Source organism: Camelus dromedarius, chromosome 8 (genome assembly GCF_036321535.1).
Source record: "Camelus dromedarius isolate mCamDro1 chromosome 8, mCamDro1.pat, whole genome shotgun sequence".
Classification (NCBI taxonomy): Eukaryota; Metazoa; Chordata; class Mammalia; order Artiodactyla; family Camelidae; genus Camelus; species Camelus dromedarius.
In genome coordinates this window covers 9,420,224-9,436,704 of record NC_087443.1, presented here as the reverse complement: position 1 = coordinate 9,436,704, position 16,481 = coordinate 9,420,224, and the positions used below count along the sequence as shown (strand labels likewise).

General features: G+C 35.1%; 1 long non-coding RNA gene across 4 annotated transcripts in view; it reads left to right on the top strand.

The window, feature by feature from the left end:
* Positions 1–16,481, top strand: part of LOC105095361 (uncharacterized) — a 38,439-nt gene that overhangs the window by 303 nt on the left and 21,655 nt on the right. The gene's annotated exons all lie outside the window — the stretch shown is intronic.

Genomic DNA, 16,481 nt, shown 5'->3' with positions numbered 1-16,481 from the left:
CTCATGATTGATATTTGTGCATTTTCAGTGAGAGGACAGACTTCTGTCACATCGTTGTTAAAAGATAAATATTCCCCCCCCCACCCCGCCCTTGGTGCACCTGCCCAAGATTTTGTGGCTTGTGAACTTGCCTGGGAAGAAAATGTTTTTTTTCACATATTTGATCAAAAAACACATATATGTGTAATGCTTTATTGTTAGTTGACAAGCCTTATATCAAATCATTTTGAAGAGAGTTTGAAATTCTTTGAATTTGTAAATTGAAAGTAATACATAAAAGCAAATTGTTTACAATTTTTTTTTTTTTTGGTGAAAAAACTCCCTTTCATCCCCTCCCTGCTTTTGATGAAGTACACTTGGCTTACAGTATTATATTAGTTTCAGGTGCACAACTTAGTGATTCAGTTTTTTCATATATTACATACCATACAAAGTTATTACAATATTATTAACTGTATTCCCTATGCTGTACCTTACATCCCTGTGACTTATTAATTTTATAACTGGCAGATTGTACCTCTTAATTCCCTTCACCTTTTTTATTCATCCCTTTTACCTTCTTTTCATGAGGCTTCTTCTTGTTATGGAGTTGAGACACCTCACCTATTTAAGCCTTTTTCTATCTTTTTAAGTACAGACAGGGAGTGACTAAGTTTATGTGAGATTTTCATTTCATGTCTCACTAGATGAGAAGAAGAGGCTTGGTTACTGCTGCCCAGAAACCAAAAAGATGATAAAAAATTTTAAGAGATACAGTCTCAGTGCTAAAGTGTTTATCCAAAGATACTGATCTATAATCAAATTTATGGAGTTGTTATATTCCAGTTACAGATGCTTTTATATGGATTTAAATCAAAGTAGTAACATTGTGTAGTTTGCCTGTAGTTCTTAAACACTAAGCATTTATTATGGGCCTGATGCAGGATAGGCATCTGCTAGGTGATGTGGGTACCCAAAGTTACAGTCAACTGTCCAGGGAGGGTGAAGACTTGTCATTAAGATACTCTTCCTTAGAGCCTCTAATACAAGTGCTCATTGATTGAGTCCAGGAATGACTGCCTTGTTTTTTTTAAAAGTAACAATTAAAACTGTGTTATGTTTATGTAATGCTACATTACTATGCATTTAAGTATGATTTCTTAAAGCAATACACATCTCAACCATTCATGTATAGTATTTATCATACCACAAAATTTTGCCAGTTATCTTGATTTCCTTCTGAAATTCCTCTCTCTCCCTCTCTCTCTCTTCCCGCACCACCACCTCTGATGTAGTGCTGGACATTTCAGGGCTATCTGGAGAATATTTAACACTTTAATCAATTCAGTCTTGCAAAGCAGGATTTCATAGTTCACAAATGATTTTATAAACAAGTGTCATGGTGAGCTCATTAACAGGGGATTTATGTTTACTTTGGTTGCTGCTGCACTTTGGAATGTTACCTCATTTACTTTTCATATCTACATGCTTTCTTGCTATAGTTACATAAAGTCATGAAAACGCTCACATTTCTAACTCTCAAGACTCAGAGTTAAAAAGGGAGAACTAACACACACTGGGAAATGGATTTGTAAAGGACAAGTAGGCAGTACCGATGAGAACTACTTCCTCCTGCACATCTGTCTTCTCGAGCAATGACTGCTTATTGAAGGAGCATCTTAGCAATTTCTGAGCATCTCAGAGGGTTAAGAAGGTGATGATTTTAACCCCAAGAGTTTATACTTTATATTGGGATAAGAAGAACTATTCTGAATGGTCTGTTCCCTCAACTAGCACCTGCTACATGTACTCAGCACCACATTTCTCAAGTTTGTCCATAGGCTGTTACAATTTGGTGCCCTAGAAATGCGGGATTTCATGGCTAAATGAGTATGAGAACTGCTGGGCTAAGCTAAGCTTGAAGGCATTTCCAGGGCCCTCTGGACAAAGGGTAGCAGCAGTTCCCAGCTCACTTGACCACAGAGCACTTTTCCCAGTATGTCTAGTAGGTGCTGTACTCGGAGGAACTCGCTTCAAGAAATGCAGGCCTGCTGCCCTGTGAGTAACAGAAGCATGGCGTGTGCCTCAGAGGGGCTTACAGTAAAGGTGGGGAAATGAAACTAGGTCATGTATAGTCTCATTACATGTTACTGTTCTTGTAAAATGAGAGCAGCTTGAATGGCTGTTGACAAGGCTGTCAAACTCTGAGGGATCTTTTGAAAAACTGACAAAAATCAGAACCAATTATGCCTTTTATTTTTTGCTTTTCCAAAATGTTTTTGTTTTTGTTTTTGTTTTTTCATAAAAATGAGATGTTTTGTGACACAAGGAAGGAAATCTTGTGATCTGGAATTTAAATCCCATTTCTAGGAAGGATCTAGCATGAAGGCATCATTCCATATCAACAAGATGTAGAATAAAACTGCCTCATGTCCCTTTATGGAATTTGATGGGTATAAATATACATTGATTTGACTAAATAGGAGTCAAATAGGAGGTTATTTTGGATACAGTTACTTTACATTAATATCTACCTTGATAAATGTACCCTAATAATGATCCCTTTTAAGTGATCAAATTAGATAATTCATTTCCGAAGATTCAAATAGCCTGACCATTCTTTTTTTCAGAAGCAACATTTTTAAAGAAGATTTAGAAAATTAGATGATATATGTAGAGAATTTATCCCAATATTTTCCGTATAATAAATATCTCAAAGACATTGGCTATTTATGATAAGGAAAATAGAATAAAGAGTGTGATTAGTTTGATAAAGACAGATAAGCTGTCAGCCCTAAGTCACCCATCTTCTGGCTCTGTCACTGTTTCTGCTTCCAGACTTAATTTTTATTTATAAGGAAAGACCGAGAAATAATGTGTCATGGCTCTGGCATTTTAATAAGACAACTGAATCTCATTTTAGCGCTTTATACGAGCATCCGCTGTGTTTGGTATGTATATTGTTGCCATGCTTTCTCCGGCCCCTCAGGGAGCTCCCTGGCTTCCCGAGCTCAGTGACGTGTAGTTGGTTTACCAGCCTGGTCAGCTTGTGCCCTGTTCTGACTGTGAGCAGCTCTTCTTGATGCCGTCGTGCCCCATGATGGCTTCTGTTCCCTTTCCTTTCTTGGGTAGAAATCGTTCCACTTGCCACATGACTTAACATGAACAGAGCACTGAGTAATTAAGTTACTGGAACTGGGCATGAATGTTCTCATGCACATACTTCCCTGTATCCTCTGCCCTCCCCCACCTTCAGTATCTGACTTGAAAATATTTAAAATTCATTACCTGTATGTTCAAGTTGAAATAATGTCTTTGCCCAGACATATACAGGAAAAATCAGCCATAGATTTATTTGTATTGTTTTATATTTATTTGGAACACTTACATTTATAATTGTAGATGTCTGATTTTATTCATTTTTGTTTGAGAAAAGAAAAAATGATGTTATAAACTTAATTCAAATGCAACCAGTAGCTTTTTTTAAAATAATTTTTTATTATGATTTTAGAATCAGTAACATTTTAGTATGGAACATCAGACAACATGGAAAAATGTAGAGAAGAAAATATATTTATTTTTATCAATGGAAATAATCAATAAACTATTTGCAGTAGGAACAGAGAACAGTTTTATTTGAGCCAATCTGAGGATTGTATCCTGGGAGACAAAGAGTCAAGAGGCACTTGGATTGTATTCTGCCAAACCACAAATGGGGAAGGATTATAAAGGCAAAAACTGCAAAATTACATATGTTGTTTGTCAAGAATTAGAATTGGAGCTGGCAAGAAGTAAAGGTATTTGTTAAGCAAAGATTGGTCCAAAATAGTTGCATAATTACAAGGGGAGACCTTGAGACCATGAGGTAACAGCTAGCAACTACTAGCAGATATTGTTCTGAGAGTGACCGCTGGTGTCCTTGAGTTTGCTACAGTGCAGAAAATTCAAGTTTTTGGTAATACAGGAACATATCTATAATGACACTGATGAAAGAAGTTGAAGACAACACAAATGGGTGGAAAGGTATACCATGTTCTGGGATTGGAAGAATTAGTATTGTTAAAATGACCATACTACACAAGGCGGTCTACAGATTCAATGCAATCCCTATCAAAATACCAAGGGTATTTTTCACAGACCTAGAATAAATTATTAAAATTTGTGTGGAAACACAAAAGAATACAAGTAGACAAAACAATCTTAAGAAAGAGGAACAAAACTAAGGGAATCATGCTCCCAGAGTATACTACAAAGCTATAGTAATTAAAACAGTATGGTACTGATCCATTTTGATTCTTGAATGCACTTTTTTCTTTAATAGTTAAAGCAGATGTACAGTGCATGTTTGAAAGCCTCAAAACAGTCTGTTGTAGCTAGCATAAACTTTAAGCCAAATCATGTATAAGCCAGAATGACTTATCCGTATTTCAGTATGTGAAAATTTCTTCCATCATCTGTCATCCTGTAGTCCAATATCATAAGGTTAATATTTTGGTATGTTTTTATCTAGTATGTGTATATGTTGCACATGCATGAATTATTCCAGTGACACCATGATGCATACAATTTTTGTAATTTTTGTCCATTCTTACATTTTCTGCTCTATAGTTGGATAATATATTTATGTTTACATTATGTCTTTTTTCTGGCTTTCTATTATCTTAAAATTTTGTCAACATTCTCTCCCTGACTCCTGTAATACATTTTGAAAGCTATAGACAGTATTACTATTAATTTGTTGGCTAATCTTAATTATTAACATATTTTCTGAATGTGTATAATTTTAAAACATGTCATAAATTTATTCATGATATTTATCTTCCCAAATAAGATGAAACTTTTAGAACATTCTAACTAATAATTACTCTTTTCTTTCTTCTGATGTTTTTCCTGACTTTTACTACTATCATTTTTCTTTTAAAAATTACTGATCCTTAAATAATAATATTTACCAATATATTTAGTGACTCTACCACAAATGTTGTATCCTATTTTTCCCTTCTCATTTGGTTATTTGCTCAGTGAGGCTTGGTAGGTATTAAGTTCTGATTCTGGAAATAACTGTAAAAAATTTTCTTTCTTATTTTTGAATGATTAGTTTGCTGGACATGGAATTGTAGACTGACAACATTTTCATCAATATTTTGAAGATACTTTTTTTCTTCTGCCATCTCTTATCACTGATAAATCTGTGTTGAATCTGCTTTAGATAATCTGTCTTTGATTTTTGTTGACTTTTGTAATTTTCTCATCCTTACTCATCTTTGGCTCTGCTTTAGTATATGTAGTATGAATTTATTTGTTTATTTATCTGTTTATTTATTTATTTATTTATTTATTATCTTGCGCTGTACTTAGAACTTTTGATTTAAAGACTGATGTCTACCTAAATGTTTTTAAGAATTCTTGACAATTACCTTTTCATGTATTCATCACTTTCTCTGCTTTTCCTGAAATTCCTCTTAGATGTACATTGGAGCCACTTGGTTCAACACGCTATGTCTCCTAAATTGTCTTTTATATTTTTAAAATCTACCCCACTCCTTTTGCTATAACCTTCATGCATTTCTCCACAGTGTCTTCCAGTTCATTAGCTCTCTCTCTGACTCTGTCCAACCTGGTGTTTATATTATCAATGCAATTGTCTTAAAATCATGATAATTTTTTTGTTTCTTATGATTTGTAATATGGTTTTTACCATATCTTTACTTTTAAAATTTCTTTTTCTTATTTTGAATATTATCTTTTCTTTATCTCTTTGATGTTTATAAAAATACATTAAAATTTTATTTGGATTTTCTATAATTTTTGTTTCATCTTTCATTTGTTAATAGCTGTAAGCTTTGTTTCTACTCATTAGTTTTCTTTAAGGTATTAAAATGTAGATTTAAAACAGGTGTCAGATGTCAGAAGTTTACAGCCTGCAGGCTGTTTGTAAAGTTCAATTGGAACATAGCCATATACATCCAATCATTTATAAATTATCTATGATTGCTTTTGTGTTACAACTGAAGAGTTGAGGAGTTTTGACAGATACTGTCTGTCAATCTGTTTGTCCCTTGCTCTCTCCTGTCCCCTGACCCCACACATCTGCACTCTCTTAATTTTTTCAATTATTTTGACTTAGCCTGCCTGAAAGTCCTGCCATGTGGACATGTTAGGTTATTGCAGATTCAGACATCAAGTTAGTGAATGACTTGGCTCAGGACTTGCCTGGAAAGCTTATCTGTCTGCTGTTGCTGCTCTAGACACACAGCTGTGTATGGACCATATCTCTTTTCACCTTCCTTTCATGAGTGGAGCCGAGTCACAGCTCTGGGTTTCCAGTAGTGAGACCAGTTCCATTCCCTGCTGTGTGACGTCTCACCCCACCAGTTTCCATGTAAGCCAAGATCTTTACCTTCTCCTCCATGTGCACACTCCAGTGACCTCTCACCTCCACATTATTTATTAACTTAGGCTTTTCTGCTATTTCTGGTCCAAAGAGATATTAACATTTTTTGTAAAGCACATTGTGTTGGTTTGATTTTCTCTTTTATGTTCCCATTCATTGCTATGTGTTTTCAGCAGAAGAAAGGCTCAGCCTATGAATTCATCATTCCATTTGACTGGACATCTGTATTCACCTTTATACATGTTTTCCCACTGAAAATTATACCATGAGCATTTCCTATGTCATTTACTATAATTCAAAAACTGTTTAAGATAGTTTCATAATAATCCATCTTATCATTGTGCTGTAATTTAGTAAGTCATTAGATTGTTATAAGAAATTAGACTCCAATTTTCCCTGCTGTTAAGAAATATTGTGTTGAACATCCTATTGATAGCTTTTTTTTTTTTACTATATTTCTGATTATTTCCTTAATATAGATTATTTGAATTATAAATACTGGATCAGATTTGATGGGCATTTTTTAAGATTCCTGGTACTTTTATTACCAAAATGCTTTCTAGAAAGGCAACTTAAGAATTTAAAGGGTGGTTTGTCTCCTAAAATAGAATTGAATAATAAAAATTTATGACATTTATATCAGTAAGGAATCTCAGAGATATTATTGTCTAACATCTATCATTCAATAAGTGTTTTATTAAATTAATAGAAAATAAAAAATAAAAACATAGACCCTTCCTTCATAGTTCATAGACTAGTAGAGACTGATGGCTATATGAGTAACCAGTACCCAGTATAAAGGTATTTCGTTAGTGATATAAATAAAATACTATAGAAACACAGGAGAGGAATGATTAAATATACTTGTAGAATTATATTTAAATTGGATTTTGAAAAGTAACCAATAAAGTGACAAGAAATGGATGGTGAAACCTGATACAGCTAGAACATAAGGTGCTGAGGGACATGGAATCAGAAGATGGCAAGCCATCTTTGCAAAGGGTCTTAAGGGCCTGCTGAAGAGTTTGGACTCCATTGGGCAGTCACTGCTTAGCCACGGGAATGCTTCTAGGCCAGGATGCAGTGCACTCAGATAGGCTTTTCTGAAAGGCCATCATGAGGCACTTGTGAATGATGGTTTAGAGGGGAGACTTGAAGCTGGAGACCTGCTAGTCAGATATTCTGGTGCAAGCTAAGGACCCTGGGTTAGGATGAAGAGGAGAAGGGGATCTGGGAGTCCTTGGAGATGTACTGAAGCAAGATTCTAACCAAACAGATACACAGGGTAAGGAAGAAGGAGAGGTAAGATGACTCTTTAATAGCCCGTATAGCTGGTTGGATTTCCCAGAAGGGAATCCAGGAGGAATGAATAGTCCAGATATACCCCTGTATTCATGGAATGCAGTAAACATAAGATGAGAAGGTTTTCTGATCATGCAGACCACACAAGTTTATATACTTTAGAAGGGGTTTACATTTTATTCCAAATCAATATCCAGCCACTGAGGAATTCTGTTCAGGGAATTGGAGTGATATGATTTGTGTCTTGAAAATATTGCTTTGACAAGCATAGAATTTCAGAGACCAGTTAGTAATGAACTCAAATAAAAGATGATAGTGAAAAAAAAAAAAAGATGATAGTGATTTTGACAAAGAAGGGAGACAAAAGTGATGCAAAGAACTTTAAAAAAAAAGATTCTAATTTGAGGGCCAGTGAGGTTGATATAAAGTAACTATTTAAATGTACAAGGTAATATATTAGTACTTCTTAAAAATTTTTTTATCACTCCATAATTTCCTCCAGGTGAAAGACTTTAGGTTACTATAAAGTTTTTCTGTTTGAGATGTTTAAATAACTTTAAATAGGCTTTGAAAGATACATTTTAATTTGTCATACTTTTTCCAAAGTTAGTAAACTTTAATCATCTTTCTCTCTCTCCTGAATTTCCCTCCCCTTCCCTGTACCAATATGCACATGTTCTCAATTCAGATAAACATTTTCTGGATGTTTAGACTTTTCATGCTGTAAATCTCTTGACTCTCCATTGCTTTCAGTGGTAACTTTGCTAGTAGAAGGGAGAGTTAATGAGAAGAAAATCAAGTCATTGGTCATTTACTTTTAAGATTTATGCCATTTATTCCCATTAGAAAAAAATAGTAAAGTTGCATTTCCTCGTTTTCACTAACCACTTGCTTTTCTGACCTGACTGCCTTGAGAAACCCACAGTAATTAAAGGTGGTTATTTGACATTTCAAGTGAAGATTTATTTTATTTTAGAAATTATCCCTGATTGTGTTACAGTGTGTACTTTGCAAAAATGTTTTCTTTTCATGCAATAATCAACTTAGATTAATTCATAGCCATAAGATGCTGTCTCCCACAGGAACGCAATAAACAAATTATCAGGTGAATATAGTCTTCACATATGTAGTAAACTGTCACCATGGGATTCAAGTCATTTACAGTAATCTCTTTGTGAATGTTTCATTCTCTGTGACTGAGGTGCTGTGATGATTTCTTTTTCCATTTTCAATTTGTAAACCCCTGTTCACCCTTTGTACTCAGCTAGAGAGACTCTTCAGTAAAGCTGTCTGGATGAACTTGCCCTGCAGGAGAACATTGATAAAAATACACTGGTTGCTTTATAAGTAGACATTTACAGAGGTAAATGACAGCATGTTAAAAGTGAGGGTGTAAGTATCAATACCTTTTCAAATTACGCCAAAATACTACCGATTAATATCTTTTTAAAAAATTTAAAAAGTCAGAGAATGTGAAATATTTTCAAAAATATGGATTAGTGAGATCTCTTTTACATTGATAGTGGAAATATAAATTAACACACTTTCTTGGAAAAATATCTGGCAATATTTCACTAACTTTTTAAAATCCACATTCTCTGACCCAGCTTTTGGTCCCTAGATGTATATACCAGTGCAGAGGTGACCAGGCTAACTACATTTATAGCAGCAGCAACCAAACCCCTCAGATATTTTTCAATAAAATAATTGCTGAGTAAATTAGTATCTTCTCTCAAAAAGCATCTGTTGAAGAGTGAAACTAATTGCACTACATTTATCTGCATTAAAAATAGATAACTCTTATTAATACAATCTTAAGAAAAAACAAGGCATGGAAAATACAAACAGTATGATTTCAATTTTCAAAGTTTATATATCTATATAACTTATTTAGGGATAGCAAGGGGATGAAAAAGACAACCTTGAAGGTAGTGGTTGCCTCTGGGCCTGAGGGTGGAATGTAAGGAGCATATGGGACTCTTCCAAAATACTAGTTCTGTGTCTTAAGTTGGAAATTGGGTATATGTTATATACATGTTATATATGCTCCTCTGTTCATATATATCTTTAATCATTGTATTTAAGAAGAAATAAAAATAGGTAACCATCCAAGAATCTATCTGAATTAGAGTTGAGATGTAATCATCTGGTCTTACTAATTTAAAATGTGTGACAATACAGCCTTTTTTTATTGTTTATGATGAAATTATATAGCTTAGCAAATTCAAGCGTAAACACAATTAAGGACCATGTGAAATTTAATTAAAAGAACAAACTATGTTTAAGAAGACTTCAAATATATGTTTGCAGATGAACAGTACTATATATAAAACCATTTTTGGGGAAAGAGTAACTTGAAAAACTAGCAAGTTATCTGGTGAACAGTTAAAACAGATATTCTGAATAAGCAATAAATAAAAATAAATTAAATACTAGTACCAGAAAGCTGTTAAGTACTTAGAAAAATATAATCCATTAAATTAATAGATTATTGTTTTTACTAGTTCTGAGTGAAGTCAGAGAAACAGAAACCATATTTGTTAGTGTAATGGAAATCATTTTACACAGGTAATTTTGTTACCACATGTTAGAGCAAAAAGGGACTCTCAGGTAAATATTGGGAGCAGCCATCATGCCTAGGGCTAGAGGAATGACATGAAGAGGTTGGAGTTGTCCAGCAACCTAGCACGTGAGGGAGAGCGTTCTGTGGGGCTCAGACCCAGACGTCTGTGGAGACGATGCTGCCTGTGCAAACAGTGCCCGAGGAGCTCAGAGAATGAGCCTCGCAGAGCTGAGCCTGGGAGCTTTGAGGAGGTGGTACTGACTGGGCTGGTACTTTGGAGGGTGCTTTGATGCTGGGTTTGGGCCTGTAAAACCAAGCCGGAACGGGAGCCACCTGCTGATTCGTGAGAAGTGTCTGGGGGCAGAGCTCACCAGAGCAGCAAATCCCCTAGCTTCCCGTCCCCTCCTCCAACCCCTCTCTTCCCTTCTCCTCAGTGAAACCTGTCAGGGAGCCAGATGGCAAAGGACAAAGGTAATTGTTTGACTCCCAGCACCAGCATCCCAAGCCTTAGGAGTTTGGGACTAAGAGGCAAAATCTTAATAACTTACTACTTCTTTTATTCTTTTTTTCTTTTTTATTGAAGTGTAGTTGATTTACAATGTTGGGTTTGTTTCTAGTGTACAGCATAGTGATTCAGTTATATACACACACGTATATATGTTCTTTTTCATTAGAGGTTACTGCAAATTATTGAATATAGCTCCCTGTGCTCTACAGTAGGACTATGTTGTTCATTTATTCTGTATATAGTTGTTTGTATCTGCTAATCCCAAACTCCCAATGGATCCATTCTCCCTCCCTTTCCTCTTTGGTAACCATAAGTTTGTTTTCTATGTCTGTGAGTCTCTTTCTATTTTTAATTCTTTAATTTACATTTTTATTTCCATTATTCTAATGTAACCCCACCTGTCTCTCTTATGGTTCTTAAAGTTAAGAATAAATGGAAGAAATGCATCACTTGTGGAGATACTTAAACCATACTGTACCTTGTCTTCTCCTGGTTAACATTTCTTCGTGTTATTTTTACACTTTATTTAGTCCTTTCATTGTTGCTTTGTAGACAGCCTCACAGATGACCATACCCATTGCTAAAACTCTGAAAAGTAAAAGTCAGAACAGAGCACGGATGGAGGATTCTGACCAGTGTCTGGAGCTGTAGAAAGGCGTTGAGCTTGTTTGAGTAGCACACCTCACGTAGCCATAATCCACATCCTCTTCGGTTTTAATAATAGTTACTTGTTAAGTCAATTATCCATGTGATTTGCAGGTCATTCTTATTATACCTCTGCCACCTTCCTGTGATACCTGTGGTCTTGGTTTCTGTATCTTAAAACTGTGACACAACATTGTAAAATGACTATAACTCAATTAAACTGTTAAAAAAAAAGCCCTCTGAATGTATATACGTTGGAACTCATGGTTTCTGATAAGCCTTATCAATTTTCCTAAGAAATCGATAATTTCACAAAAACATCTAAAGTTCTTGTGCAGTGTTCTGAAAGTTGCAACTTCACTGAGATTTCTTTTTTCAAATTTTTTACTCAATAAACATTGGTCTATAACATTATATAAGTTTCATGTGTACAACATTGTACTTCTAATTCTTGGTGCCCTACAGTGACCTCGTCACCAAAAATACTTTCCATGTGTCACTATCCAGTTGTCCCACCATTACCCATTTTGTCCTTCCCCTCTGGTAACCACTACTCTGTTCTCAGTAGCTACATGTTTATTTTTAGTAGGTTTGGTTTATTCATATATTTTGCTTTTTTGTTTGCTAGTTTCTTTTTTATATTCCACATATGAGTGAAATCATACAGTATTTGTTTTTCTGCACTGACTTATTTCACTTCACAGAACACCCTCAGGATGCATCCATGTTGTTGACTAGGGTGAAATTTCATCTTTTTATGGCTGAGTAATACTGCATTGTGTATATATGTACCATATCTTCTATATCCATTCATATATTGATGGGCAATTAGGTTGCATCCATATCTTGGCCGTTATAAGTAATGCTAGTGAACTAAGGGTGCATGTATCTTTTTGAATTAGTGTTTTAGTATTCTTAGGATAAAGACCCAGAAGTAGAAAAGGTGAGTCATATGGTAATTCTATTCTTAATTTTTTGAAGAATCTCCCTGCTGTTTTCCGTAGCAGCTGCATGAATTTACATTCCCAGAAACAGTGCGTAAGGTTTCTCTTTTCTCCACATTCTTACCAACACTTGTTATTTCCTATTTATTTGGTAATAGCCATTCCGATAGGAGTGAGGCAATTGTGGTTTTGATTTTCATTTCCCTAATAATTAGTGATGTTGAATATCTTTTGAAGAGTCCATTGGCCTACTGTATCTTTTCTTTGGAAAAATGTCTGTTCAGGTCTTCTACCCATTTTTAATTGGGTTGTTTGGTTTTTTATGTCGAGTTGTATGAATTCTTTGTATATTTTGGATACTAACCCCTTATCAGATATGTCATTTGCAAATATATCCTGCCATTCAGTAAGCTGCTTTTTGTTTTATTAATATTTTTCTTTATTGTGCAAAAGCTTTTGAGTTTAATGAAGTCCAATTCATTTATTTTTGCTTTTGTTTCCCTTGCTTGGTATTACCAAAAGAATGTTGGTAATAGCAATGCTCAAAGCATAGTGCCTATGCTTTCTTTTAGCAGTTGATGGTTTCAGGTCTTACATTGAAGTTTTAACCCATTTTGGGTTGATTTTTGTGTATGGTGTGAGATAGTGGTCTGGCTTTCTTTCTTTTTTTTTTTTTTAAACCTGGCTTTCCAGTTTTTCCAACACCATTTATTGAAGAGACTCTGCTTTCTCTCCATTGTATGTTCTTTTCTTCTTTGTCAGAAATTAATTGCACATACAGGTGTGAGTTTCACTGTGGGCTTTCAATTCTGTTACACTGATGTATGTTTCCATTTTTCTGCCAATACCATGCTCTTTTGATTACTATGTTTTTGTAATATGATTTGAAATCAGGGCATGTGAAGCAAATAACAGTGGTGTCTCTTTCAGTTGATGGGTGTTGCTCATTGCCATTTGCTCGTGTGGAACATTCACTAAACTCCTTCATGTCGGTGAAAACCCGTTGGATCCAATACTTATTCCAGTTCCAGCATTGGTGCATTTCAGAATTGGAAGACTTTGGGAACTGTAGTGACAGAACTACTCCAGAAGCTCTGAAGGAGTCTCTGAGGTTTCTAGGCCAGTCAGAGATGCCTGCATTTACACTTCAAGGCATTATTTAATGACTTTTAGGGGCAGTATGTGGTCTAGCCCCTGGCCAGTATTATAATGATCCTGTGAAAGCTTCTGGGATAGTCATGTCTGCCCTTGGTAAGCATTATCACCTAGTCCTAGAAGTATGATTTTACTATACCCTTAGAAAATGTCAGAAGCTTCACTTTGAATAAGTTAATATTTGTAGTGTATTGGTGTACATTGCATAATATTTTCAGTTTTATGTAAATTGAAACTTTGATACTCAAGGCATTGTACTATTTTATTTGTAGAATTTAATCAAAGAATTCATTTGTACAAGTCCTAAATGTTAAAGCAACTTTTTAATTTTTAAAAATATTATGGTTAAGGATGGACATATTTAAAGAATTCTAGAACCATATGTGAAATATTATGAGCATTTTTGTGGTAAGAATGTTCTAATTTTATTGTAAGATGTTGTATCTGTCATCTTAAATATGGCTTAAATCAGTGAAGTAATAATTTTTTACAACCACTTTAGGAAAGTTGAATGTTTTTAATTACTTAGAAGAGTAGAGCTTGAAATCATCTTTCATACTATGCCTTCCCAGCGTGTCTGCTGTCGCTCTGAAGTAGCAGCCAAACCATCAGTTAAAGAGATACTTGTGTCCGCAGCTACAGCGCCCTCAGCCTCTAAAACTTACATCAGAAGCAGATGAAAGCCAAGCCTTACACTGTCTGTGAGGCGTGTTTGACTGCCCTTAACTCTAAACCAGGAGTTCTGCAGCAGCGCCCTGGCCTCGGGTCCTTTGGTTAGAATTAGTACAATTCCAGGTAAGACAAACTGGGACTCCTTGTTATTTTCTATTGTTATTGTTTGTATATCCCTTTTTATTTTGATGTAACTCAAGCTTAGAGGAAAGTTGCAAGCTGGGACTTGGAAATCCTACATTTGGTTTACCTGGACAACCAGTTGCCTAATTTCCCTATTTCCCATTTTTTTCTACCATTCCTTCCCTCCTGCCCCTCACATACAGACCTGTATGTATGTGTGCTGGTATGTACATATGCAGGCGTGCATGACTTTTTTCCTGAACCAACCGCCAGCAAGTCAGAGATAACACAGTCCTTTACCCCAAATACTTTAGTGCATATGTTCTGAGAACGGGGATGTCCTTTGACATGTACACAGTATAATGATCAAATTGGACAAATTTGACATCGATCAGTACTATTATCTCATCCACAGCCCGCATTTAGAAGTGTTCTTTATAGCTGTTTTTGCTGATCTAAGATCACACATCGCGTTTAGTTGTCACGTCTCCTGAGGCCTCTTGAACCTGTGGCAGCTCCACGGTCTTTGTCTTTCTGACGGTGCCATCGGGGCGCGCACAGCGGCTTGTTTTGTACACACACGTCTCTTCTTCTGGGTTTGTCTGCTGAGCGATCCGTGTCCTGTCTGTTGGCTGACTTGTGTCCGAGGGCTGTCGGTCTCATTCCTGCTAATGAGGATAAACACTTTGGTCACTTTGTCTAGGTGGTGTCTGCCTGTTCCTCCACTATGAAGTTATGTTTTTTTCCATTTAGAATCAGTAAGTCATTTGTGTGGTGATTCTTTGAGGGTATCTAAATACCCTGTCCTCATCCTCCTTCACCCACTAGACTGAGCATCTGTTAAAACTTCTAACTTCCTTATTCCTTCTCTGTTGGTTGAAGCTTGTCATTCCTGTGTATACATTTCTTTAAAACAAGCTTGGTATACCTTTAATTCCATTTTAAGCTACTTTGGTCTTTAATGTTTTATGAGAGGCATTCATCAGTATTAACTAATTAATTATAGTTATAGCTTATAGGAAAGGTTAAGTTTATAGGAAAACCCAGTTTACCTTTCCTTGTAGTCTCTCAGTGTCATCTTTAGAATTCCTGTAAACTTCTACAATTTATTTGCCTTCCTATGAAAAGTTCTGAGCTAATAGTAATGTTTATTTAACAATTTGTTTATTCTCAGAAATCAAAAGTTGTTCCCATGAAGAGCCATATGATTTGGAAAGGGAAACGGCTAGAAATAGTCCTATCCTATTTTCAGTAGGAAACAGTCTTTAGTAAGTGACACATTATGTCATGATTCATCACATTAATGTATTCAAAAAGCAGCATTATTTTAAAAAATTAAGTTGAATTTATGCATGGACTTAGGTATACAGCTCTATTGTTGAGTATCAAAATTCCTTAAGACCTTTCCTTTGGCTACTTTGCTGATGGTTGTAATTCAGAACAGGCACAGTGATGGAAATATAAATAGAACATTTTTGATTTTGTAGATACTTTTTTTCATCTTTTCTCATAGTATAGGTGACGCATGATCCATTTTAGTGGCAGAAGTATGTGAGTATCTTATATATGTACATTTAAAGGAAACATGTGGCAAAACATCTATTTCCAAGCGGGACCAAGTTGCCTTCTGAAGTTAGGGAAAAGCAAATGTCCAACGCCGAGAAGTGTTATGTTTTGTGATGCTTTTACCTTTTTGATTGCATTGTTGACCATTAAAAAGATAAATATTTAGGATGGGAGAATATATATATATATTTTTATTGAAGTAAACTCGATTTACAATGTATTAATTTTTGATATACAGCATAATGATTCATTTACATGTGTGGTATATATATAAATATATATATAAAATCCTTACCATATTCTTTTCCATTATACATTACTACAAGATATTGATATTCCCTGTGCTATACAGAAGAAATGTGTTGTTTATCTACTTTATATATAGTACCTAGTGAGTGCAAACCTCGAACTCCCAATTTATCCCTTCTTTTACCCCCTGGTAACCATAAATATGTCTAAATCTGTTTCTGTTTTGTAAATAAGTTTATTTGTATCTTTTTTAAAGATTCTACATATAAGCGATATCATATGGTATTTTTCTTTCTCTTTCTGGCTTACGTCACTTCGAATGACAATCTCCAAATCCGTCCATATTGCAGCAAATGGCATTTTATTCTTTTTATTGCTGAG